Source organism: Scyliorhinus torazame, chromosome 1, assembly GCF_047496885.1.
Source record: "Scyliorhinus torazame isolate Kashiwa2021f chromosome 1, sScyTor2.1, whole genome shotgun sequence".
Classification (NCBI taxonomy): domain Eukaryota; kingdom Metazoa; phylum Chordata; class Chondrichthyes; order Carcharhiniformes; family Scyliorhinidae; genus Scyliorhinus; species Scyliorhinus torazame.
Window position 1 is genome coordinate 327,652,538 of NC_092707.1, and position 26,324 is coordinate 327,678,861.

Below are 26,324 nucleotides of genomic sequence, written 5' to 3' on the forward strand. Positions count from 1 at the left end.
CATCTTCTTGGTTTGTTGTGGCTCTTTGAGGCTCTCGCATTGTCCATCTGCTGTTTCCTGGACCTCTTTGACAGTCGGTAGGATATCCACTTGTTTTAACCGAGTTTTGAAATGCTTTATATTTTCCAATGTAATTTGTTGGTCAATTGGAAGCAGGTTTTCTTGGTCAATCTCGGTTGCATGACATTTTCCCCTTTTGCCCTGAAAGTTGGTAAAACCAGTAAATGGCAACTGCCTTTTTACTCGAGATTTGATGTTTTCCGCAGGCATTGTCAGTCCATAAAAGTAGAACTTTTTTTTGCACAATCGCATCCAGATAAACAATGTAACCTGCACTTTGATGCTGCAGGAATCTCAACCTTGGCCAGTTTTTAATCGAATTCACATGCATCAGACTGAACTAATCGATCGAAGTTGTATTTTCTATGCTGTTCTGCAGACTTTTCGCACACTTTCCGAGAGCTCAGGCAAATGCAGTTAAACAGTGCAACTATAGCCAACTAAATTTGTGTTTAAAATAGAGAAACACCCAAGGCATGCCATACAGGCAAGAGGATAAAGGGCACACAGCCAAAAGGAGAAATAACCAAAAGCTGACTCAGAGAGGTAGGTTTTGAGGAAGATTTGTAACAACAGAGGGGTGGGGGTGGTATTCCAGCTAGATTTTGGAGGTGACTGAAGGGAAACCTTCCTTCAGGCAACAATTGTGTGTTTAGTGGATTATCAAATGTGAAATTTTGGATTTAAAAAAATATTTGTTTCCAAACCTGACACTTTACGAAGATGAAAATGACTGTAAGATAGACTTGCTCCCAAAATATGCAATAGATGATATGGTGAATGATATCTGTATACATATGTACCCTTAATGCGTAGGCCCTTTAAGATCGGGTTTGGAACCTTGGAGGACTCCGCCTCTGGCTCCGCCCCCAGGAAGCTGTATATAAGGTTACGTTCAGTAGACAGCGTGCAGTGAGCACACTTCTCGGCAGCTGTCTGGGTTTCTGGTTATTAAAGCCTTTCTATTACCGAACTCCTCTCCTGAGTTGTAATTGAGGGTATCTCCTACCACAGATGAAATGATGGAGCACAAAAGGCTGGAGTCAGAGAATTGAAGAGTTCAGGAGGTTTTGTGGTGGGAGCCATTGTGTTTGGGCTGGGGGTTGGGGACGAGTGTACGGACGGGCAGGAGGGCCCGGCAAGCGGAGCTCCTCAGTGCACAAAATGGGACTATGTGCGGCCTTGGCCCCTATCTATACCGGGTGCCGTTTTATAGGGTTGCATTTCTCGGTGCTGGGTACGCCGGGAAACACGCGGCTAAACGTGATCGCTCTGGGACTTTGTTCCAATTTAGTTAAATCCCATCTGTAGTCGCTTTTTTGGGCCCTGGGGAGTTTCTCAACAGTTTCGCCCACACTTAGATTTATTTTCATCACTGGGAAGCTGAACTCTGAGATTGGGCCGCCATTTTGAAAGGATGCCCCGATCTCTATGGAAGCTTGTGAGCACCCATGGGCAATGTCACCCCCCACACATATGCATATTACCCCACACACCCCAAGTGAGGGCTCCCTGCTATGGGGCCCCACCTCTTCAGGACCCCACCCATCACCCACCCCAACCTTCCACAAGCTCCTACTTAGCTGCGCTGTACCCCCCCCCACCCATCATAACCCCCCTCTATCTTCCTTTCATGGGCATGGCCCCCCCTCCGGTCCTGACCCTTGACAGTAGCACTGGCACCCTGGGAATGCTCCCGTCAGCTTGGCAGTGCCACCTGGGTCTCCTAGAATCATAGAATTTACAGTGCAGAAGGAGGCCATTCCGCCCATCGAGTCTGCACCAGCCATTGGAAAGAGCACCCTACCCAAGCACACACCTCCACCCTATTCCCATTACCCAGTAACCCCACCCAATCTTTTTGGACGCAAAGGACAATTTAGCATGGCCTATCCACCTAACTTGCACATCTTTGGACTGTGGGAGTGTCATGTGAGGGTACCTTTAAGAAATGGATGTTTAAGCAATGTACTTTTAAGAAATGCAGTGATGTCAGAGTGTGGGTGGAGCTTGGTTTTAGATCAGCCATTTTGCAGTTTAGTTTCAGTTTGAAAAGAGCTTGGGTGTGTGTCTGTGTTTGCAGTGAGTTGGATTAGCTGTGATCTCTGCCATGAAAGATTATCTCTGGATCATTTGGGTGATTTAAACTCATAATAGTAAAGCCTTTAACCTGATGTGTTTCTGTTTAAAGGTGTTAAGTCGCATGGATGTTGAAAGGAATAACTGAAGGATTATTTAGTGTTGTAATATTTTCGGGGTTATCTTTGAAGTAAGGGGTGTTAAGAGATCTAATGTTTATTTACGAGGTTAAGTTGAGTTCATGGAATAAACATTGTTTTGTGTTTAAAAACCATTTATCCATAATTGCTGTATTACACCTGGAGAACAAGCCGTGTGCTCGGAAAAGCAACAAATACATTAAAGGGGGAGGTTGGTTGAACTCCATGATACATTTTGGGGTTCTGAAAGCACGTCTCCCATAACAGAGGAAACCGGAGTACCCAGAGGAAACCCACATAGACTCGGGAAGAACATGCAGACTCCACACAGACAGTAACTCAAGCCGGGAATCGAACCTGGGACCCTGGAGCTGTGAAGCAACTGTGCTACCCACTGTGCTATCGTACTGCCCGTGCACTTTGGCAGTGTCAGGGTGGCAGTGCCAAGGTGTCAGCCAGGCAGTGCCAAGGTGCCTGCATTCCAAAGGGAGGGCCAGGGGGCCACCCTGCACTATCCCTGGCCAACCGGGGGCCTATGATGGCCTGAGAGACCCCCGGGTACCGTTCTGCCTGGTCTATGATGTGTGGACCAGTACTGAACAGCACCCGGCTGTGGCCTCCTGGGGGTGAGGGGAGGGAGCGGCGGTAAATCCCTGGTTGCTGGTAGATACCGGGTAAGCTTGCCTATGTAGATTTAAAGCCCACTTAGGCATGCGCCACTTGTTCACCCCTATTTTGGGCGATGTTCTAATTCCGACGTCTCCCAAGATCTAAGGCTGCCGGGAAATCCGCAGGTGTCCTCTCCTAGGATCTGCCAGCTGAGCTATGTTTTTGCTCAAACACAGCATGGCTGGTCGATCGCAATCATGATGTCAGACAAGCAGTGTGACAGCACAGAGGCATTGGTGGAGGGGCGGCGGGGGGTGCGGTGGCTAAACCAGATTTTGGAGAGTGTTATCACCATATATGTGGAAGACAGCATCATTTCTGTGAATTATGTCACTAAAGGATAGCAGATAGATGAAGCAGAGGGGGGCAAGAATGAATCCTTGGTGATCTTTGGGGTGCCAATACCAGGATGGGAAGAGAAAGCTTTGTTGGAGTTGTTCCAGTATTCTGATACTCATCATGGACATATCAGCTGGCATTGTGACTTTGCCAGTCCATAAGCTGAGGCGTGAACAAGAAACCATGATTGTTAAATTGTGTGGCGCAGTGGGTTAGCTCTGCAGCCTCACGGCGCCAAGGTCCCAGGTTCGATCCCGGCTCTGGGTCACTGTTCGTGTGGAGTTTGCACATTCTCCCCGTGTTTGCGTGGGTTTCACCCCCACAACTGCAGGTTAGGTGCAGGTTAGGTGGATTGGCCACGCTAAAATTGCCCCTTAATTGGAAAAAATGAATTGGTTACTGTAAATTCATGTTTTAAAAAAAAAAAACGATTGTTAAATTGTCGGCATCACTTTGATAGCTGCATGTTTTATGAATACACATAGCAAATACTAATAGTTAGTTCCCTATATAAATAAATGTCTAATCAAACCTACTATGTGAATTAATCTGTATTTAGTTAGCTGATCTCCACCAAGAAATCTATTGGGTGCCACAATTGGCTTCAATACCCATTTTATTCATTTTTGAGATGTGGATGTCGCTGGAAAGTTTAACATTAATTGCTCATCCCTGACTCCCCTTGATAAGATAGTGGTGAGCCACCTCACAAAAGTCTTGAGAACATGCACCAACAGATTCAAAAACAGCTTCTTCCCTGCTATTACCAGACTCCTAAACGACCCTCTTATGGACTGATCTGATCTCTTCACACATCTTCTCTACTGAGTAGTACTACACTCCTGTATGCTTCACCCGATGCCTGTCACAATGTATTTACATTGTGAATTTATGTTTGCCCTATGTTTTGTTTTCATGTATTGAATGATCTGTCTGGACTGCATGCAGAACAATACAAAGAACAATACAGCACAGGAACAGGCCCTTTGGCCCTCCAAGCCTGTACCGGTCATGATGCCAACCTTTGCCAAAACCCTCAGCACTTCATTGTACCGTATCCCTCTATACCCATCCTATCCATGCATTTGTCAAGATGCCTTTTGAACGCCGTAAATGCGTTAATGTATCTGCTTCCACAACCTCCCCTGGAAACATGTTCCAGGCACTCACCACCCTCTGCATAAAAACTTGCCTCGCACATCTCCTCTAAACTTTGCCCCACGGACCTTAAACCTATGCCCCATGGTGACTGACCCGTCCACCCTGGGAAAAAGTGCCTGCCCATCCACTCTGTCCATGCCCCTCATAACCTTGTAGACCTCTATCAGGTCGCCCCTCAACCTCCGTCTTTCTAATGAATACAGTCCGAGTCTATTCAGCCTCTCCACATAGCTAACACCCTCCAGACCAGGCAGTATCCTGGTAAACCTCCTCTGCACCCTCTCCAAAGCCTCCACATCCTTCTGGTAGTGTGCTGACCAGAATTGTGCGCAATGTTCCAAGTGCGGCCTGACCAAGGCTCTGTACAACTGCAGCATGACTTGCCAGTTTTTATACTTGATGCGCCATCCAATGAAGGCAAGCATTCCGTATGCTTTCTTGACTACCTTGTCCACTTGTGTTGCCACTTTCAAAGATCTAATATCCTTTACGTTGAGGTCTCGGACTTTCTATATTCAGAAGAGTTTTGCCGTTTACGGAATATTATATGTTAGACCTTCCAAAATGCATTACCTCACATTTGTCTGGATTAAACTCTATTTTCCATTTCTCTGCCCAAGTCTCCAACCTATATCCTGCTGTATCTTCCGACAATCCTCAACACTATCTGCCACTCCACCAACCTTGGTGTCATCCATGAACTTACTAATCAGACCGGCTATATTTTCCTCCAAATCGTTTATGTACACCACAAACAACAGAGGTCCAAGCACAGATCCCTGTGGAACACCACTAGTCACAACCTTCCATTCAGAAAACACCCTTCTACCGATACCCTTTGCCTTCTGTGACCGAGCCAGTTCTGTATCCATCTTACCACCTCACCTCTAATCCCGTGTGACTTCACCTTTTGTACCAGTCTACCATAAGGCACCTTATCAAAGGCTTTACTGAACTCCATGTAAACAACATCCACCGCCCTCCCCTCATCAATCATCTTTTGTTACCTCCTCAAAAAACTCAATCAAGTTAGCGAGGCATGGCCTTCCCTTCACAAAACCATGATAAGAAGTCTTACAACACCAGGTTAAAGTCCCAACAGGTTTGTTTCAAACACTAGCTTTCGGAGCACTGCTCCTTCCTCAGGTGAATGAAGAGGTATAACATATATATAGACAAATTCAAAGATGCAAGACAAAGCGAGCATTTGCAGTTAATTAAGTGTTTACATATCCAGAGATAGGGGTAACCCCAGGTTAAAGAGGTGTGAATTGTCTCAAGCCAGGACAGTTGGTAGGATTTCGCAAGCCCAGGCCAGTTGGTGGGGGGTGAATGTAATGCGACCCAGGTCCCGGTTGAGGCAGCACTCATGTGTGCAGAACTTGGCTGTAAGTTTCTGCTCGGCGATTCTGCATTGTCGCGCGTCCTGAAGGCCGCTTTGGAGAACGCTTACCCGGAGATCGGAGGCTGAATGCCCTTGACTGCTGAAGTGTTCCCCGACTGGAAGGGAACATTCCTGCCTGGTGATTGTCGCGCGATATCCGTTCATTTGTTGTCGCAGCGTCTGCATGGTCTCGCCAATGTACCACGCTTCGGGACATCCTTTCCTGCAGCGTATGAGGTAGACAACATTGGCCGAGTCGCACGAGTATGTACCGCGTACCTGGTGGGTGGTGTTCTCACGTGTAATAGTGGTATCCATGTCGATGATCTGGCACGTCTTGCAGAGATTGCCATGGCAGGGTTGTGTGGTGTCGTGGTCGCTGTTCTGAAGGCAGGATAGTTTGCTGCAAACAATGGTTTGTTTGAGGTTGCGCGGTTGTTTGAAGGCAAGTAGTGGGGGTGTGGGGATGACCCATTTCAAGAGCAGTCACTCTAACCTCACAAATTCTTACATTAAGTAAACACTTAATTAACTGCAAATGCTCGCATTCTAAGCATTGTCTTGCATCTTTGAATTTGTCTATATATATGTTATACCTCTTCATTCACCTGAGGAAGGAGCAGTGCTCCGAAAGCTAGTGTTTGAAACAAACCTGTTGGACTTTAACCTGGTGTTGTAAGACTTCTTACTGTGCTCACCCCAGTCCAATGCCGGCATCTCCACATCAAAACCATGATGTCTATCGCTTATGAGTCCATTTGTTTCACTGTACCTCAGTACACGTGACACGTGACAATAAACAAATCCATCCATCCAGTCCATGTGGTGATGGCACTCCTATAATCCTCCTAGATAGGGAGTTCCAGGATATTGCCCAATAATGATGAAAGAACTGTGATATATTTGCAAGTGTGGTTGGTGTGCAATTTGGAGGAAAACTTGGACATAGTGCTATTCCTGGGCACCTGCTGATCCTTCTAGGTGCTGAAGGTTGCAGGTTTAGGAGCTGTTGCCCAAGAAGCCTATACGAGTTGTTGGAGTACAGCTTATGATTGATATACTGCAGCCACTGTGTGCTAATCATGGAGGGAGTGAGGGATTAAGATAGTGGATGAGACATCCAAACAAGTGAAGAGTGTGCCTTGTAGATGATGAAAAAGCTTTGGGGATTCAGATGGTGAACCAATCACCACAGAATACTTGCTCTTGTGGTCACATTGTTTTTATAGGTTTAGGTCTAGGTAATTCTCTGGTGGATTTGACCTTCCCCTTGCATATCATTGCAAGATTGTTAGACTCTCTGAAGTTGGAGATGGTCATTTCTAGCACTTGTGTGCATAAATGCTACTTGTTACTTATCGACCCAAGCCTGAATCTAGTCCAAATCTTGTTGCATATGGACTACTTCATTATCAGAGGAGCTGCAAATAGCGCTGAACATTGGGCAATCATTAGCAAACCTTACTTCTAGCCTTATGATGGCGAGAAGGTCACTGATAAAACAGCTGACCATGGTTTGTCTAGGACACTGCTTTGAGGAACTTCTGCAAAATGACTTGGGCTGAGATGATTTGCATCCAACAACACAACTATTTTGCTTTGTACTACTATAAGTCTAGCCAGTGGACATTTTTACCCTGATTTACAGTGACTTACATTTTACTCTGGTTTCTTGGTACCACACAAAGTCAATCTTGCTAGATTTCAAGAGCAGTCACTCTAACCTCACCAATTCTTACATTAAGCTCTTCTGTCCATGTTTGTAACAGGATTGTAATAAGGTCTAGGTCCTAATGTTCCTGGCAGAACCCAAACTGAGCATGTGTGAACTAGTTATTGTTGAGCAAGTGCCATTTTTATATCATTGTTGGGGGTTCCATCCATCACTATCCTGATGGAGCAGTAATTGGCCAGATTTGATTAGCTTTTTGTGGCTAGGACATAACTGGGCAATGTTCCACTCTGTAGAGTAGATGCCGGTGTTGTAGATTTACTGAAGCAGCTTGGCTGGGGCATGGCTAGTTGGAGCATAGATCCTCAGCACTGCAGTCTGAATGTTGTTGGGCCCGAAACTGTATCCAGCACTTATCTATTTCTTGATATCACATGGAGTATATCGAATTGACTAAAACTGGCTTCTGTGATGGTGGAGACCTCGGGAAGAGGCCAAAATGGATCATCCATTGGGCACTTTTGGCTGACAATGGTGCAAATGCTTCAGCCTTGTTTTTTGCACTTTTGTGTTGGGCTCCACCATTATAGGTCCCCAAAGAGACCGATAACTTCAGAAAGAAATATTGAATTTCCAGTTACTGACTGAAAGGATCACAAGATTTAAAATTTTTAGATATTTACTGTAGCTAACAAACAAAGTAAAAGTAACATTGACTGACTATTTTTGGAAGCAACTTAAATCTTAAACTACAGGACAGAAATTCGACATCAAGCTTTTAATATGGCTGATAAAATCCCGTTTTGGTTAGATTTTACAGTGTCCCTTAAGTAGACATTTCATTATACAGAAACCCAAGTTATTTCTGACTCCCAGGGGCTTGCTTCCTTTTCCCTTTTCCAGCTAGGTAACTTATAATTCCAGAACTGACTTTGACGGTGACAGTTTCCTTGAACTTCCTTGCCGAAGTCCAAGCTAGGCGAATCTACCAGCCTCCTTAAAATCCTTACAGACCCAGCCTCTTCAACCTGAGTGTGAGTTCTAACACTGGTGTTAGGAATGTCAGATTTTATAAATAGTTATCATTTAGACTGTTTAATTCTAATACTGAATGGAGTTGGGGGTCAAGAATATAGATCTCTGCCTGAATAGAAGGCCTATGTGATTCACATTGCAATTAAGATGGACTTTGAGAGGGGCACCGGACATTAAAAAAGACATTGTAGTATCAGGTTGCGACTCTCATAAGGGTCCAGAGTCAATGTTGAGGTCTCCAAGGGCCAGGCCCTCCTGGCGGTATACCATTGTGATGCCTCCTTTGCTAGATTTGCCTGCTGGTGAGACATGATAGGGAGTGATGGAGTGTTTGTTGAATGATATGATTCTGTTAGGTGTTATGAACCCTGCTGATGTTGAATGCAAGTGAATCCCAAATCCCAGAAGAGAAACTCGGAATGCTCGTTCTTAACAATTTAGTTTTGCGATTTGGAGACAAATGTGAGAAAAGAGATGAAACCCGGTTTGGAAAGGGGTTGGCCTTGTTGTAACTTATTCAAATATCAAAACGTTTGTTAAACTTTAAAACACACAACAAGAATGGCAACAGTAAAGAACAAGATTTACAATTAACTACTGTAATGGTTAACCAGACAGCATGCTTAAAATATCGCCCAAATCCAAATCTATCTACTTAACTAAACTCTGAGAATACACCTCTCTCAAAACAACATCCCAGAGGTTTTAGCACTATGAGCTAAATCCAGCAAATAATTACCACACAGGACTTGTTTTCTTTTAGGAATAGTTCTTTTAGTTTAGGATAGGGGCTGGTATAGCACAGTGGGCTAAACAGCTGGCTTATAATGCAGAACAATGCTAGCAGCATGGGTTCAGTTCCCGTACCGGCCTCCCCAAACAGGTGCCGGAATGTGGCGACTAGGGGCTTTCACAGTAACTTCATTGGAACCTACTTGTGACAAGCTATTATTATTATTAGTTAAATTGAGGTCTGGCAGAGACAGACTTCTGCTGCTTTCTTTTCTGTACAACATCTTGATTTTGAGAGAGAGCTCTGCGTTGCAACTGGGTATGGCTATAATCTACCTCCCTAAATTGCCAGTCTCTACTTTGCTCAACAAAGTATATGTTTCACTCTGCTACTAGGCTCATCTGCATCTCACAAGTCCTCAGTGCAGCTTTTGAGTATTTTTTATTTAATTCTTTACTTTCAATTTCATTACAACTACCTGACACTTGATTAGTCTGTCAGACAGCTCGTCCAGATGTTACTGAGGTGGACTTTCTAGGGTCGACTAAGTTGGATATGCCTTTCTCATATCTGAATCCAATGCTTAGGTTGAAGCTGATTGATCTGTCCAGTTTGATTCCTGTTCCTGATGACTGTCACTATTGGCTGAGGGAAGGATTAGGCTTGACTCTGTCATTGCTCTTGTTGACTCAGCCAATATGTGAAGAATGATAAGTTCAGTTGCCTTATGGCAGCTGGCCACTATTAAACCATACTCCAGAAAGAGTGAACATCTTCGATGGAAGAGAGGGGAAAACGGAACCTACCCCCACAATAATATAATTAAAATTTCCATTACTGAGAAAAATGTGTGGATTGTAAAACTGACGTCCAATTTGCTATTGCCCACTTTTCAAAATTACAAATGACTTCAGTATTACATTGGTTTAGAGCTATGAAGAAAACAATGTAAATTAGCAAAATGGCATTTGATCCCTGCATATCCTGAACCTGTCAATGTTCGATGCGGAGTCAAGGATGGTAATTTTGAGGAAGCTGGGCAAATTGTCGCAGAATGGGGAAAAATAATAAAGTTGCACACAGTGCTTATATGCACATCTTAGTTTCTGGTTGGAAATTGGCACTGTCCTTACATGACATAAAGTCCACTGCCTGCCATTTCAGTAAGGGTCCATTGCTCAGAAAGAGCTAAAGAAAGTTCAAAATTAACTTTAAATATGGTAATATTAGTATTCTAGATCTTTACGCTTCAATTCTAATGACCTTGTGAGGTCCTCGCCTCATAGATGCCAATGTCCAGCAATTCAGTTCAGTCCACATAATATTAAGAAATGGTTGAGTTCTTTGGACATGGTGAAAATTTGCTATCTGTTATTAAATGCTATATGCCATTAATGCTCTTTTTTATTGTCTCGTGGGATGTGGCCATTTCTGGCAAGGCCAGCACTTGTTGCCCTTGGACTGAGTGGCTTGCCAGGCCATTTCAGAGGATATTTGAGAATCAATCATATTGGCATGGGTCTGGAATCACATGTAGACCAGACCAGGTAAGAATGGCAGATTTCCTTCCTTAAAGGACATTAGGGAACCAAATGGGTTTTTATGACCATCAACAATAGCTTCATGGTCACTATTATTGAGACTAGCTTTTAATCCCAGATTTTATTAATTGAATTTAAATTCCACCAGCTTTATTGTGGGATTTGAACCCATGTCTACACAACATTAGCCTGGGCTTCGTTGTTCAGTAACATTTCCACTGCACTGCCATCTCCCCTGCTGATGTCCACAGCTCATTAGTTGCCGTATCAAATTATTCCAGTGCAATTATGATGCTTGCATCTAACTGGCAATATGTAGAATTCAAATACATGGGAATCACAAATAGGGGACCAATTCCAATCCAGCAAATCACCATTTAGTGATTAGTTAGTTTCCTCTTAGTTTCCTCCCAAGTATCAACAAAATGAATCATCAATAATGTAATCAAATTAATTTTTAATCTTTTTATTGTCACAAGTAGGCTCACATTTTTTACACAGCAATGAAGTTACTGTGAACAGCCCCTAGTTGCCACATTCCGCCGCCTGTTTGAGTACACAGAGGGAGAATTCATAATATCCAATTCACATTTCGGGACTTGTGGGAAGAAACCGGAGGCACCTGGAGGAAACTCACACAGACACGGGGAGAATGCGCAGATGCCACGTAGACAGTGACCCAAGCCGGGAATTCAACCTGGGACCCTGGAGCTGTGAAGCAACAGTGCTACCCACTGTGCTACCGTGCTGCCCGGTGACACCTATTCATCAATAACGGACACAGTAATGCAAAATTTGGGTTCTTTCAGACCCAGGTGACCTTGATGCAGGGATGGACAAAAGGGCAGAGTACTGAGAAGATGTGATTGTGACTTTCCTTTGACATGAAAATAGAAAAAGGGCCTAGAAAAAAAGAGGTTAATAGGGGTCAAAATGCTCCATAAGTTGGATTCATACGTGACAAAAATATATAATTGTGATTATTGGAGGCCAATCATCATGGCCGAGGACAATGCCATATGAAATTCATAGATTATCATTGAATTTACAGTGCAGAAGGAGGCCATTTGGCCCATCGAGTCTGCACCGGCTCTTGGAAAGAGCACCCTACCCAAGGTCAACACCTCCACCCTATCCCCATAACCCAGTAACCTCACCCAACACTAAGGCCAATTTTGGACACTAAGGGCAATTTAGCATGGCTAATCCACCTAACCTGCACATCTTTGACTGTGGGAGGAAACCGGAGCACCCGGAGGAAACCCACGCACACGGGGCGGATGTGCAGACTCCGCACAGACAGTGACCCAAGCCAGAATCGAACCTGGGACCCTGGAGCTGTGAAGCAATTGTGCTATCCACAATACTACCGTGCTCCCAGGGCAATTCTCTTAATCCAGTCATATTACCTGCTTCATCAATGTCCTTTTCTAAAATATAAGATGAGGGGCACAATTTAACCTGTGGCTCGTCGTTCCCAGTGGCTGAACTAGAAGTAGGCATCACTTCCATTTTTCTGTTGGGAGCTGCTCGCCACACGATTCAGATGTGGCTGGCAGCGGATGTGAGAAAAAAGTGCAAGTATGTGGCAGAGGCGGATTTTCATTGGTGGATCCTGCCGACAGGTAACAATTCAGTAGATCGAGGTGAACTATAAAAGAGCTGCCTGAACAAGCAGGAAGGCTCTGCATCAAGGCCTGAACTCTCTTGTTCACCTTTTTGTCAAGATGACTGAGCCGCCAGTTCTGTACACCCTTCCAACACACGCCCCAGTCTCATCAAACTTATTCCCCCATTATTACCCTGCCCCAAAGCATGTGACTTTGTGAGTGATTAGGTGAAATCTAACACATCGACGGGCCGTTATATGTGACGAGGATGCGTGCAGACGAGAGGTTCGTTCAGCTGGCATTTGCCAATGAACTAAATCTCCACTTTCTCCCACAGGACCAACAGATGCTCAACTTGAAGGAACAGACAAGGAGAAACAGAGGGGTCCTAATCCCTGCTGAGGAAGAGGCCCTCCAGGTAGGGGGAGACCAGGGCAGCTGAGCCGTAGCTGAAGGCGAGGCTGGACTGGCAAGTCACCAGAGTGAGAATGAATTCAACCAGGTGTTGCCATATGGACACTCAAGGATGTGCAGCTTAGGTGGACTGGCCATGCTAAATTGCCCCTTATTGTCCAAAGGATAGGTGGGGTTGCAGGGGTGTGGGCTTAGGTAGGCCTTTTCAGAGGGTCAATGCAAACTCAATGGGCCAAATGGCCTTTCTGCACTGTAGGGATTCGAAGACCATGTAGGGATTAGTGCTGTGCTCATAGACTCTAGACAAATTTTTTATTATAAATTTAGAGTACCCAATTCAATTTTTTCCAATTAAGAGGCAATTTAGCGTGGCCAATCCACGTACCCTGCACCTCGTTGGGTTGTGGGGGCAAAACCCACGCAAACAAGGGGCAAATGTGCAAGTTCCACACGGACAGTGACCCAGAGCCGGGATTGAACCTGGGACCTCAGAGCTGTGAGGCAGCAGTGCTAACCACTGCGCCACCATGCTGCCCCGGCTCTGTAGAACCTTAATGTATTTCGTTCTGTTTTCTTTTACAGCGCCCCATAAACCAGACCCCGGGCTTCAGTCTCCAGGAGGCCAAAGAGTCCACCTCTGGTTCACCAGTGAATCCCCAGACTCTCTTCCAGTGTAGACCCAAGTCATGGAGGGGACGCATTTAAAATTGGAACAACATTCATGTTAGCACATTACAGACACATTCCGGCAACTAATGGAGGCTGTGACAGCCGAGGTCCCAGACACCAAAGGACATATTGAGGAACAAGCCCCTGCTGGAGCCAGGCCACAACAAATGTAGTAGAAATGCAGCAGAGGTAAGGGAAACATATTGCAGTGATGCCAGCTGTTATATACAGCTTTGCACAGCTTATGGAGGAAGCCATGCACGCCATGAGTTCTGTCATGTCTCGGGCATATGAGCACATGGCTTCCTCCATGGAGAGGTTGACAACTGCCATGGAGAGCCATATTGAGCAAGCAGCCTGTATGTGCTCTGACCTGCACTAGCTATGGGCTCCACACAGCAGCAGTTATTTGGGAGAGGAGGCATCTCGACCTCCTCTTCAGGGAAATTGAAATGAAATGAAAATCACTTATTGTCACAAGTAGGCTTCAAACTGTGAAAAGCCCCTAGTCGCCACATTCCGGCGCCTGTTCGGGGAGGCTGGTACGGGAATTGAACCATGCTGCTGGCCTGCCTTGGTCTGCTTTCAAAGCCAGTGATTTAGCCCAGTGTGCTAAACAGCCCCTTACCAGTGAATCCTCACACAGAGGTGTCATTGCGCACCTAGATGGACAATGAGCAGGTGCCAGCTGACTTGAGGGCTCTCAGGGCACTTGCAAGACGAGCAGCCTCTCCTCATCCCCTTTGCTATTGGCCCCATTGCCTTAAGTAGGCATGATCAAAGAGGTTATCCTTGCAACAATGCAGGACCAGCTGAGTAGGCCCAAGCCCTCCAGAGAATGCAGGCCAAAGGCATCACAGGCAGTGAGTCATCACACTCAGCGGCCTACCCCAACTCAGTTGCTGTTGTCGGGGTCACTTCAAGAAGCAGTGGTAGGAAAAGAAAACTTAAGAATTTGTGAGAGCACAAAGGTGGCATGGGTGTTTTTCCGAAATTCACTGTGTCACATCTAAATAGCGTGCATTACATTTTCATTTTATTCATATGTACATCATTATCTTTTTCAGGAACTTGATTAGTCAGAAACCTAACTATACAGACATGCCTCATGGTTGGCACTCAGTGATGGCTGTAGGGGAACGTTAAACAGCTCCTTTATTGTGTAGAAGACTATGGTGTTGTATTTGTGATCAGTATCTACTGTTGAGGTACATGCCTATTTTAATGTCCGCCAGTCTGTAGGATATAGGGGAACATGTGGGCTCTGCAGACTTTCCTTTATATTCAGTGTTAAGGAGATTTTCTGAGATTAAGTTTCACAGGGATAATTGAACTACCGTATGCCAAGTCAAGGACCTGTAATGAAGGGGTGAATTTTTCAGGGTGGATGGATTACTCATCCCCCAGGTCCAAAAGTCCATCCGCACATCACGACCAGAAATCCAGCTGGCCCACTGCTATAATGCATTGGGGGCAGCCTTAATTATTTTAAGTGAAACCTCCACCACTCAGAGTCCTGCCCTAGATTGGCTGGGAGATCTGTGGTCGCAGCTGTTCTAAGATCGAGTAGTGGGTCTTGCTGGGATTGTAAGCAGTCTCTGAAGATGGAACGCCATGGACCCTAAAGCTCCAGTGAGTCCAGGGAGTTTGGATGGGGCTGATTGGCAAACCCAGGGGATGGGGTGTGGTCAGGTTTTAGAGGCTAGAAACGCGGGCTTTTTCCTGCGCAAAAAGGGGGGGCGTGGCCCGACGCAGGGGGCAGTACCGGATGGGAGCCCACACCGGTTCATAGGGGGGGGGGGGGGGGGCTTTGAGGGGGAATTCAATCGGGGGATCGTCGGCAGAGGTGGGAGCGGCCGGGGTCAGCAGGAGTCAGCTGACTAACAGGAGTGCAATGGGGGGAGCAAGGGGGCTAGGCAACTGACTGGCCGGGGGGGTGGGTGGGGGGAACTGGGTTGCTGCTGTACTGACTGAGGGGGAGCTGGAGGTGAGAGGGAGAGTTGGGGCGGGGAGCCCCCGCCTGGGGTGTTGGTGCGGGAGGCGTGGGCACGTGACTGGCCTAAGAAAGGAGCTGGTAGTCGGCGGGGTGGCGGGGTCCCCTGATCCGGCTGATCACGTGGAACGTGAGAGACCTGAATGGGCCGGTCAAGAGGGCCCGGGTGTTCGCGCACTTAAAGGGACTGAAGGCAGGCATCGCTATGTTCAGGCTGAGGAAGGGATAGGTGGGGCAGGTCTTTCACTCTGGGCTGGATGTGAAGAATAGGGGGGTTGTAATCCTGGTGAGCAAGCGGGTGACGTTCGAGGCGATGAGTATTGTGGCGGATAATGAGGCCGATATGTGATGGTGAGTGGTAAACTGCAGGGGACCCGGGTGGTGCTGGTGAATGTTATGCCCCGAACTGGGACGATGCAGGGTTCATGAAGCGCATGCTGAGCCAGATCCCGGATCTAGAGGCGGGGAGTCTGATAATGGGGGGGGGGGGGGCTTCAATACGGTACTGGACCCAGCACTGGATCGATCTAGGTCGAAGTCGGGCAAGAGGCCAGCTGTGGCCAAGGTTCTGAGGGGATTTATGGATCAGATGGGGGGGGTGGATCCGTGGAGGTTTGCCAGGCCAGTGGCTAGAGAGTTCTCCTTCTTTTCCCATGGGCACAAGGCCTATTCACGGATAGACTCCTTCGTGGTGAGTAGGGCGTTGATCCCAAGAGTGGAGGGGACGGAGTACTCGGCCATAGCGATTTTGGACCAAGCCCCGCACTGGGTGGAGCTGGAGTTGGGGGAGTAGAGGGGCCAGCGCCCGCTGTGGCACATGGATGTGGGACTGCTGACGGATGAGGAGGTCTGTGGGCGGGTCCGGGGGTGCATTCAAAGGTACATAGAGGCCAATGATAATGGGGAGGTACCAGTTAGTGTGGTTTGGGAGTCACTGAAGGCAGTGGTCAGGGGAGAGCTAATCTCAATCAGGCTCACAGAGAGGAGAGGGAGAGATTGGCGGGGGAGATACTGAGGGTGGATAGGAGATACGCGGATTCCCCTGAAGAGGGGCAGCTGAAGGAGCGCCGGAGCCTCCAAACGGAGTTTGATTTGCTGACTACGGGGAAAGCCGAGACCCAGTGGAGGAAGGTGCAAGGGACGGCGCATGAGTATGGGGAGAAGGTGAGCCGGATGCTTGCGCATCAGCTACGGAGGAGGGAGGTGGCGAGGGAAATTGGAGGAATCAGGGATAGAGGGGGCAACACGATGCGGAGTCTGGCCAAAATAAATGAGGTCTTCAGGGATTTCTACGGGAACCTGTACAAGTCAGAACCCCCAGAGGGGGGGGTGGGGGGAGGAGATGCGGCAGTTCCTGGACCAATTGAGGTTCCCGAGGGTGGAGGAGGGACAGGTTGAAGGTTTGGGAGCCCCGATCGGGATGGAGGAGCTGGTTAAGGGGTTGGGGAGTTAGCAGGCGGGCAAGGCCCGGGGCCGGATGGGTTCCCGGTCGAATTCTATAGGAAGTTTGTGGAACTGTTGTGTCCGTTGTTGGTGAGAACCTTCAACGAACGAAGGAGGAAGGGATTCTTGCCCCGACGATGTCTCGGGCGCTGATCTCGCTTATCCTCAAGCAGGACAAGGACCCGCTGCAGTGTGGCTCATATAGGCTGATTTCGCTCCTTAATGTGGATGCCAAGTTGTTGGCGAAGGTCCTGGCCATTAGGATTGAGGATTGTGTCCCGGGAGTGATACATCAGGATCAGACGGGGTTTGTGAAGGGCAGGCAGTTGAATGCAAACGTGCGGAGGCTCCTGAATGTGATCATGATGCCCCCGGAGGGGGGGGGGGGGAGGTGGAAGTGGTGGCGGCAATGGACACGGGCCTTTGGTCGGGTGGAGTGAGAGTACCTGTGGGAAGTGCTAGGCAGGTTTGCGTTCGGGGAGGGGTTCATAGGATGGGTAAAATTGTTATACCAGGCCCCGGTGCCAAGCGTATTGACGAATCGGCTGAGATCAGAGTACTTCAGGCTGGTACTGCCGAATCTGTGTAGCTACTACTGGGCAGCTAATGTGGCAATGATTCGGAAATGGGTAATGGAGGGAGAGGGGGCGGCGTGGAAAAGACTGGAGGCAGCGTCATGTGTGGGTACTAGCCTGGGGGCACTGGTGACAGCACCAGTTGCCGCTACCGCCGACGCATACATCACGAGCCCGGTGGTGGCGGCTACACTGACGATTTGGGGGCAGTGGAGACGGCAGGGGGGGGGGGAGGTGGGGGCCTTGGTATGGTCCCCGATACGGAACAACCATAGGTTTGCACCGGGCAGGATTGGTGGCATTTCTAAGTTGGCATCGGGCGGGAATTGAAAGGATGAGGGACCTATTCATTGACGGGACGTTTGCCAGTCTGAGGGCGCTGGAGGAGAAATTTGGGTTACCCCCGGGAAATGCCTTCAGGTATATGCAGGTCAGGGCGTTTGTGAGGAGGTAGGTAGGGGAATTTCTGCTGCTGCCGGCCCGGAGGATACAGGACAGGGTGATTTCGGGTGTGTGGGTCGGAGAGGATAAGGTCTCGGCGATTTACCAGGAGCTGCAGGTGGCGGAGGAAGCCTCGGTGGAGGAGCTGAAGGGCAAGTGGGAGGAGGAGCTGGGTGAGGAGCTGGATGAGAGCCTGTGGGCTGATGCCCTGGGCAGGGTTAATTCCTCCTCGTCTTGTGCCAGGCTCAGCCTGATCCAGTTTAAAGTGGTGCACTGGGCGCATATGACAGGCGAGGATGTGTAAGTTTTTTGGGGTAGAGGACAGGTGTGTGAGGTGTTCGGGGAGCCCAGCAAATCACCCCATCTGTTCTGGGCGTGTCCGGTGCTTGAGGGGTTTTGGAGGGGCTTCGCAAGGGCTATGTCCAGAGTCTGGATACTCTGGTAAAACCGAGCTGGGGAATAGCAGTATTTGTGGTGTCAGTCGAGCCGGGAGTGCAGGAGCCGAAAGAGGCCGGAGTTTTGGCCTTTGCCTCTTTGGTAGCCCGGAGAAGGAACTTACCAATGTGGAGGGACGCAAAGCCCCCAAGCGTAGAGGCTTGGATCAATGACATGGTGGGGTTTCTCAGGTTGGAGAAGATAAAGTTTGCCTTGAGAGGGTCTGTGCAGGGGTTCTCCAGGTGGTGGCAACCGTTCCGAGACTGTCTTGCGGAACGTTAGGTGGAGATCAATGGCAGCAGCAACCCGGGGGGGGGGGGGGTTCTTGTTTTGGTTTATGTAAGGGGCATTTGCCCAAATTTTGTTCTTAGTTTGTTAGATAGTTTAATGGTTAGAGGATTAAGTTGCTTTGTGGTTGCCATAATGCCCTTTGTATTTCTCTTTCTCTTTTGTATATTTTCTTTCCTTTCTGGAGTGTTTTGTAAACATTTATTGGAAAAAGTTTGAATAAACAGAATTAAAAAAAAGGTTTTAGAGGCTAGGGAGGGAGTGATAAAGTGGGGTATGATCTTGGGGGGTGGTGGGGGGATGCACCCAATGGGCATAGGGGAACCACCAAGAGGAGGTATTCCCCCCTCCCCCCTGATCTGTCAGCAGCCAAGGCAGCTCACCATTCCTCAGCATGCCAAAAAATTGCATATTCACCAAACCTGATGCCTCACAAGGCTTCTGGCAGATGCAGCTCGATGATTCCAGCCCACTGTTGTGTACCTTCAACACACCATTTGGACGATGCTGCTATAATCGTATGCCTTTCGGGATTATCTCTGCATCCGAAATATTTCACAGAATTATGGAGCAGATGACGGAGGGCATTGACGGCGTCCGAGTATATGTTGATGACATCATTATATGGTCAACGACAGAGGAAGACCACATTGCTCAGTTAAAGCAAGTCTTCAAAAGAATCCACCAATTTGGGCTGAAGCTTAACCAATCCAAGTGCACTTTCGCACATTCATCTCTGACCTTCCTGGGTGACACGATATCAGAGCACGGTGTGACACTGGACACTGAGAAGATCGTGGCAATTCAGAACATGCAGCGGCCACGTGACAAGAAAGTAATGCTCAGGTTTCTTGGATTCATCAACTTCCTCGGCAAGTTCATATCGAACCTAGCAGCACGGACGACAGCATTACAAAATGTGATAAGGAAGGCAACGGAGTTTGATTGGACTCCACGCCACCAAGACGAGTGGGTGGATCTGAAGCATCAATTGATGGCAGCTCCAACCCTGGCATTCTTCGACCTTACAAAACCCACAAAGATCTCCACCAACGCCAGTCAACATGGAATTGGTGCGGTGCTACTTCAACAGAATGACCAATTGGACTGGGTCCCAGTGGGATACGCTTCTAGAGCGATGACCGCCACAGAGTGCAGGTATGCACAGGTAGGGAAGGAGTGCCTAGGATTGATCATGGGTATAACAAAATTCCACCACTATGTGTATGGCCTTCCCACATTTCTAGTGGAGACTGATCTTAGACCACTGGTCAACATTATCAACAAAAATCTCAATGACATGACGCCGCACCTACAACGCCTGATGATGAAGTTGAGGAGGTACGACTTCACGCTGGTCTACACTCCATTGAAGGACCTAATAATCACTGTCACCTTGTCCCGAGCCATTGATGCTAACAGTACACTTCTGGCATCCACTAATGATGTAGAAGCTTTTGCACAGTTGTGCAGAGAGACACTCCCGGGAACGGACGAGAAGCTACAGCAAATTCGTCAGGCAACACGAGAAGATGTGACCCTGCTCCAGGACATGCACAACCTTCAGCATGGCTGGCCAAGAGGGCGGTGCCCACAGTTCCAAAACGTCAAAACTGAACTGTCCGTGGTGGATGGCATCGTACTGCGAAATGACAGAATCGTCATTCCACTGGCGCTCCGGGCGGACATGCTCCGCAGGATTCATGAGGGGCACCTTGGTGTCGAGAAGTGCAAATGAAGAGCACGGCAATCCGTGTACTGGCCTGGGATAAACAAGGACATAACAAACATGATGCTCACATGTGACACGTGTCAAAAACATCGACCGGCACAATGCAAGGAGCCACTCCGACAGCATGAGATGGCCACGTCACCGTGGGACAAAGTTGGGATTGACTTGTTTCATTCGATGGGTCGACACAATGTTCTTCTCATCGATTATTACTCCAACTTTCCAGAAGTAATGAAACTCCCGGATCTCACATCGGCGTCAGTTATCAAAGCCTGCAAGGAAACCTTCTCGAGGCATGGCCCCCCACTAACGGTCATGTCCGACAATGGTCCTTGCTTTGCAAGCGGGGAGTGGATGGAATTCGCAAAAAAATATGACTTCAAGCACTTAACATCGAGTCCACACTTTCCTCAATCGAATGGCAGGGTGGAGAAAGGTGTACACATTATTAAGCAACTACTCAGCAAGGCCATGACTCGAATTCCGACATACACTTGGCTCTATTATCATATCATTCGTCACCATTGAGCTCTGGGCTGTCACAGGCTCAAATGCTCTTCAATCGAGATGTGAGGACAATGCTACCAGCGTTACACTTCACCGATCCAGATCGTTCGCAAGTGCTGGACAAGTTGTGTCACCAACGTCACATACAAAAGCAGCACTATGACCGACATGTGAAAGTGCTGCATCCGTTAGCGATCAACGACATGGTTAGACTGCGACACCCTGGTGGACGATGGTCTAACATGGCAATGGTGCTCCGACAAGTATCGCCGTGGATTGTACGTTGTGAAGTCTGATGATGGTATGCTGTTTCGACGCAATCAACGAGACCTGCTGAAGGTTCCACCTCATCAACCTGTATTTCCGACGTTGGATCTGCAGGATGCTATCATGCGACATCCCGGGACACCAGCAGCTGGTGCCAAGCTGGACGTAAAAACCTCAAAGTCTCCATGCCCACTCAGGAGGTCTACCCGAATCAGATGTGCACTCAACCGTCTGAACTTGTGAACATGGGACTGATACAATTATTGGTCTGTTCTGTATTTGTGCATAAAACTAACTGTGTTTTTTCCATTGTAGTTACAGCTCTGCAACTATTAAAAAAAAGTGAAAAAGGGTGATCTTTACATGGGTATGTACAGAAGGGGCTGATGGGAAATGTAAAGACCACTAGGGGCAGCACTGGCGGGTATAAAGGGGGGAGCAAGCAGCCCTCAAGGCTCTTTGGCTGATTAGACTGTGAGGAGAACAAAGACAGAGATTTAGCTCAGGGCTGCTAGTGTGGTCAGGCCTAGTTGTAGTGTATAGAAAAGTTGTAACCTTTCTACTAGTACAGTTCTTAAAGTAAGAGCGCATTATTTCACTTGTGTTACTCAATAAACTTTTATGTAAAACTTCTGGACAACTTCGAGCCTTCTTCCGAAAGCCTTTGCTGTAACTGAACTGAGTAGCCCATGTTACCTGTCATACAGGTAACAAAACACAAACAAATAAAATTAGGGTCTGTGAGTTTACAAGTGGAAACTTTAGAATACTGATAATGGTACCATAAACACAAGCAAAGCAAACAAACATTAAGTAATCTGAAAATCAATTTGTTCAAAGTTTTTAACTAGGGTAAAGTTGGAGCTCAGCGTATTGTTCAGTTTTGTGGCAGACCCGATTAGTTAATTTCAGATGCAATTTGGTATCATTTTCTAAACTGTAAACAGTCTCACTTTAGTAGATTCTAGCGCAAGGGTTAAAGGTCACAACCAACACTAGATTACTACCTGCATGTCATGCAATGCATACGAAGCTGCTCTTACATTCCTTTATATTGGTTTAAAAATTACATCTACCCAAAGTATATAACAATTTATTGCAGTGACAGAGCTCAAGACTGATAAGGACTTTAAAATGTGACCGAATATTCACTTGAGCATTTTGCTCATAGAGCTGTTTCAAATTTCTGTTCTCTTTCTGGGCCGTAAGGAGTCCCATGGAGGAGGGAATAGTCAGGGGTTTGGGGGAGTACCCTGGGGGGTTTGTGGTTATGGGAGGAGTCCCGCAATAGGTTGGTGTGGTTATGTGAAATAGTTGCACGAAAGTTAATTCTTCTAACTTTTTCTGGTTAATTATTGGTGTAACACAGTTGGCACCATCCGAAGTTTGAGATTTAAATTGCATTTTTGGATGGCTTCTACTGGAGGGCAGTTTCCCAGGGGAAGTTTGCACTTCCGGGCAAGTGCCATGCAAACCTAACCTGTGAATTTCTTGGGGGGGGGAGATCCCTAGCTCATCTTTGGGGTATCCCCTAATACGATGCCCTGGAGCTCAGAAATTACGGCCCGTTTTTTGTTTTCTTAGTGTTTTTGAGTTTGTCTCAATTTCTTTGAAGCAGCTTGTCATATTTTTCAGCATGTTATAGGGTTTTAAAAAATATTCTTGTTAAGGCATTAATAGGTGTAAACATGCAACACAACCAAAACCAAAAAGAGAACAGACAGGAAATCTCATAACAAATAAATAACACCTCCCCACCCCACCCTCCCGGCCCCCACTGCTGACGTCTTAACCATCCTTGAAGAAGTTGAAAAACAGCTTCAATCTCCGGGCAAACCGCCCCACAGACCCTCAAGGCAAACTTGATATTTTTTCCTGCTTAAGGAATTCCACGAGGTCTCTCATCCACACCCCCGGCTTGGCGACCCCGAGTCCCTCCACTCCAGCAAAATCCATCTCCGGGCTATCATGGGCAGAAAAGGCCAAGACGTCGGCCTCTCACCCCCTGGACTCCCGGGTCTTCCGACTCTCCGAAAATCGCCATTTCGGACTTGGGGCATCCTTCACCTTCAGTACCTCGGACATAACATCAGTGAACCCCTACCAGAATCCCTTCAGTTTCAGACAAGCCCAAAACATGTGGGCTTCCCATGCACTACCCACACCTATCTGCCACTGTCCCTACACCCTCAGGGCCAGCGAGAATGGCAGAGGCGCCGTCAACAGTGCCCCTAAACTAGTGTCCTTACAAGCGTCTGCCTCCATCCGCTCCCCCACTGACCCCTCCCGCTCCCCCACTGACCCCTCCCCCACTACCCACTTCCTAACCATGACTATATTAGCTGCCCAGTAATAGTTCATTAAATTTGGCAAGGCCAGCCTGCAACCCCCCCCCCATCCCCCGCCACACACACGTCCCTGTTCCAACAACACTTTCTTTACCCGTGGGGACTTCCCCGCCCACACAAACTCCGAAATCAAGGCATTAATTTTCCTAAAAAAGGCCTATGGAATAAAGATCGGAAGGTTCTGAAAACCAAATAAAAACCTCAGAAGCACCCTCATTTTCACTCTCTGCACCCACCCACCAGCGGCAGCGGGAGCACGTCCCATCTCTTAAAATGCTCTACCAACCATGCCAGATTCAATTTGTGTACTTGTTCCCATCCCCGCACCACCTGGATGCCCAGATACCTAAAGTTCATCCCCACTACTTTAAACGGCAGCTCATGTTTAACATTTACCCGGAAAACCATCGGAATTCCTCTAAGGTGCTCATGGCCCCACCGATTCCTCCCAGTGGGAATCTCTGTGCTCCACACCCCATCCCTTTCCAACTTCCTGACGCTCTGAGCACCATTGCCAATGGCTCTATCACCATGGCAAAAAGCAACGGGGATAGTGGGCATCCCTGCTTTGTCCCACGGTGGAATCCAAAATACCCCAAACTTACCCGATTCGTACTTACACTCGCTACCGGCGTCCTATATAACGACCCGACCCAGTCCACAAACCCCTGCCTGAACCCGAACCATCACAGTACTTCCCACAAATATTCCCACTTCCCAATCAAGGGCCTTCTCTGCGTCCATAGCAACCGCCACCTCCACCTCCTGTCTCTCCGGGGGCACCATTATCACATTCAATAAGCTTCTAACATTCACCGACAGATGCCTTCCATTTACAAATCCGGTCTGGTCTTCCCCTACCACCCCCGGCACACAGTCCTCAATTCACAAGACCAAGATCCTTGCAATTGGCTTGGCATCCACTTTTAGCAGCGATATCAAGGATATCAAAGCCTGCGATAATGTAGGGGGAAGTTCCCCCTTCTCCCTTGCCTCATTGTATGCCCTTACCAGCAGGGGCCCAGATACCCTGAAAACTTTATAAATTTCTACCAGGTACCCATCTGGGCCCAGGGCCTTTCCTGCCTGCATTGCCCACATACCCTCCATCATCTCTACCAGTCCAATGGATGCCCCCAGCCACCCACCAGGTCCTTCTCCACTTTGGGGAACTCCAACCCGCCCTGCCTCTCATAGCATGGCGGCCGAAACCTCATCCGGGTGATTCAACTCCACATAACGCTGAAAGGCGGCCTCCACCCACTCACACACATCCTCATCTGCTAGCAACCCCATGTCTAATCTCCAGCTGCCTCCCCCCCTGCTCCATTTGCAAGGTCACCCAGTGCGGCGCTTTTTCAGAAACAACAATCGCCGAATACCCCAAGTCGACCATCATCACCAGCAAAGTCTTACCCACCACAAAGAAATCGATCCACAAGTACACCCTGTACACATGGGAGAAGTATTAAATTTCCTTCGCGCTTGGCTCCCAAACCTCCATGTCTACCCCCGGGTCTACCCCCGCATGCACTCCATGAACACCTTTAGCTGCTTCGCCACCGCCGACACCCTCCCCGATTGCAGACTCGACCAGTCCAATCACGGCTCAATAACCGTGTTAAAGTCCCTCCCCACCCCCATAATCAGCCGGTGTGAGTCCAGGTCCGGGGTTTAACCCAACACCCAATGATAAATTGCCCTTAGTGTCCAAAAAAGTTACGTGGGGTTACGGGGATAGGGTGGGCTTAAGTAGGGTGCTTTTTCCAAGAGTTGGTGCAGACTCGATGGGCCGAATGGCCTCCTTCTGCATTGTAAAATCTATGATCTATGAACTCTGTAAAAAAGCTAAACGGCCCCGGAGAGAAGAGAGGTTCTCCCCTGCCCATCACCCAAAAAAGAACACAAAGCAATACAACAAAAAGAGGGGCAGGGAGAACCAACACCACCTCACACTTCCTCCAAAGTACAATGTCCTCCTTCCCCTGCCAGTTCATTGTCTCTCAAAAACTCTGTTGCCTTCTCCAGCGTTCCAAAATAATACTCGCAGCCGTTGTGTGTCACCCAAAGGCTGGCCGGGCACAGCATCCTGAACTTCACCCCCTTAAAAGAGTAGTCATGACTCGGTTGAATCCAGCTCTCCACTTGGCCAGTTCCGTACCCAGGTCCTGATGTACCTGGAGCTCATTACCTTCCCAGGGACATCTCCTTGTCTACCTGGCACACCGCAAGATCTTCTCTTTATCCAAAAACCCGTGTAGCCTCACCACCATTGCCCTTGGCGGCTCAAACTAGGGGCTGGTTTAGCACAGGGCTAAATCGCTGGCTTTGAAAGCAGACCAAGGCAGGCTAGCAGCACGGTTCAATTCCCGTACCAGCCTCCCCGAACAGGTGCCGGAATGTGGCGACTAGGGGCTTTTCACAGTAACTTCATTTGAAGCCTATTTGTGACAATGAGCGATTTTCATTTCATTTCATTTCATTCGCCTGTGGCTTCCTCATCAGCGTCCTATGTTCCCAGTCAACCTCCAAGGGCCGGCCGAAGGCCTCTTCCCCATTAGTTGCTCCAACATCTTGGCTACATAACAGCCTGTGTCCGCTCCCTCGATGCCCTCCGGCATCCCCACTATTCTCAAATTCTGCCTCCGGGAGCAGTTCTCCAGATCCTTCACTTTCTCCTTGAGCCACTTCTGGGTCTCCCTCAACATCCCAATTTTGGCCGCCAACAAGGTAAGCTGCTCCTCGTGCTCCCATACCACCACCACCGCCACTTTCTGGATCGCCTAGCT

General features: G+C 48.0%; 1 long non-coding RNA gene across 1 annotated transcript in view; it reads left to right on the forward strand.

Moving 5' to 3' along the window:
* The first annotated feature begins 449 nt into the window (after positions 1-449).
* Positions 450-26,324, forward strand: part of LOC140424872 (uncharacterized) — a 49,726-nt gene continuing 23,851 nt past the window's right edge. Inside the window, exons 1-2 of the long non-coding RNA XR_011947713.1 lie at positions 450-606; positions 12,761-12,841. This is a non-coding gene — a long non-coding RNA (uncharacterized lncRNA). The remainder of the gene's footprint in view (positions 607-12,760; positions 12,842-26,324) is intronic.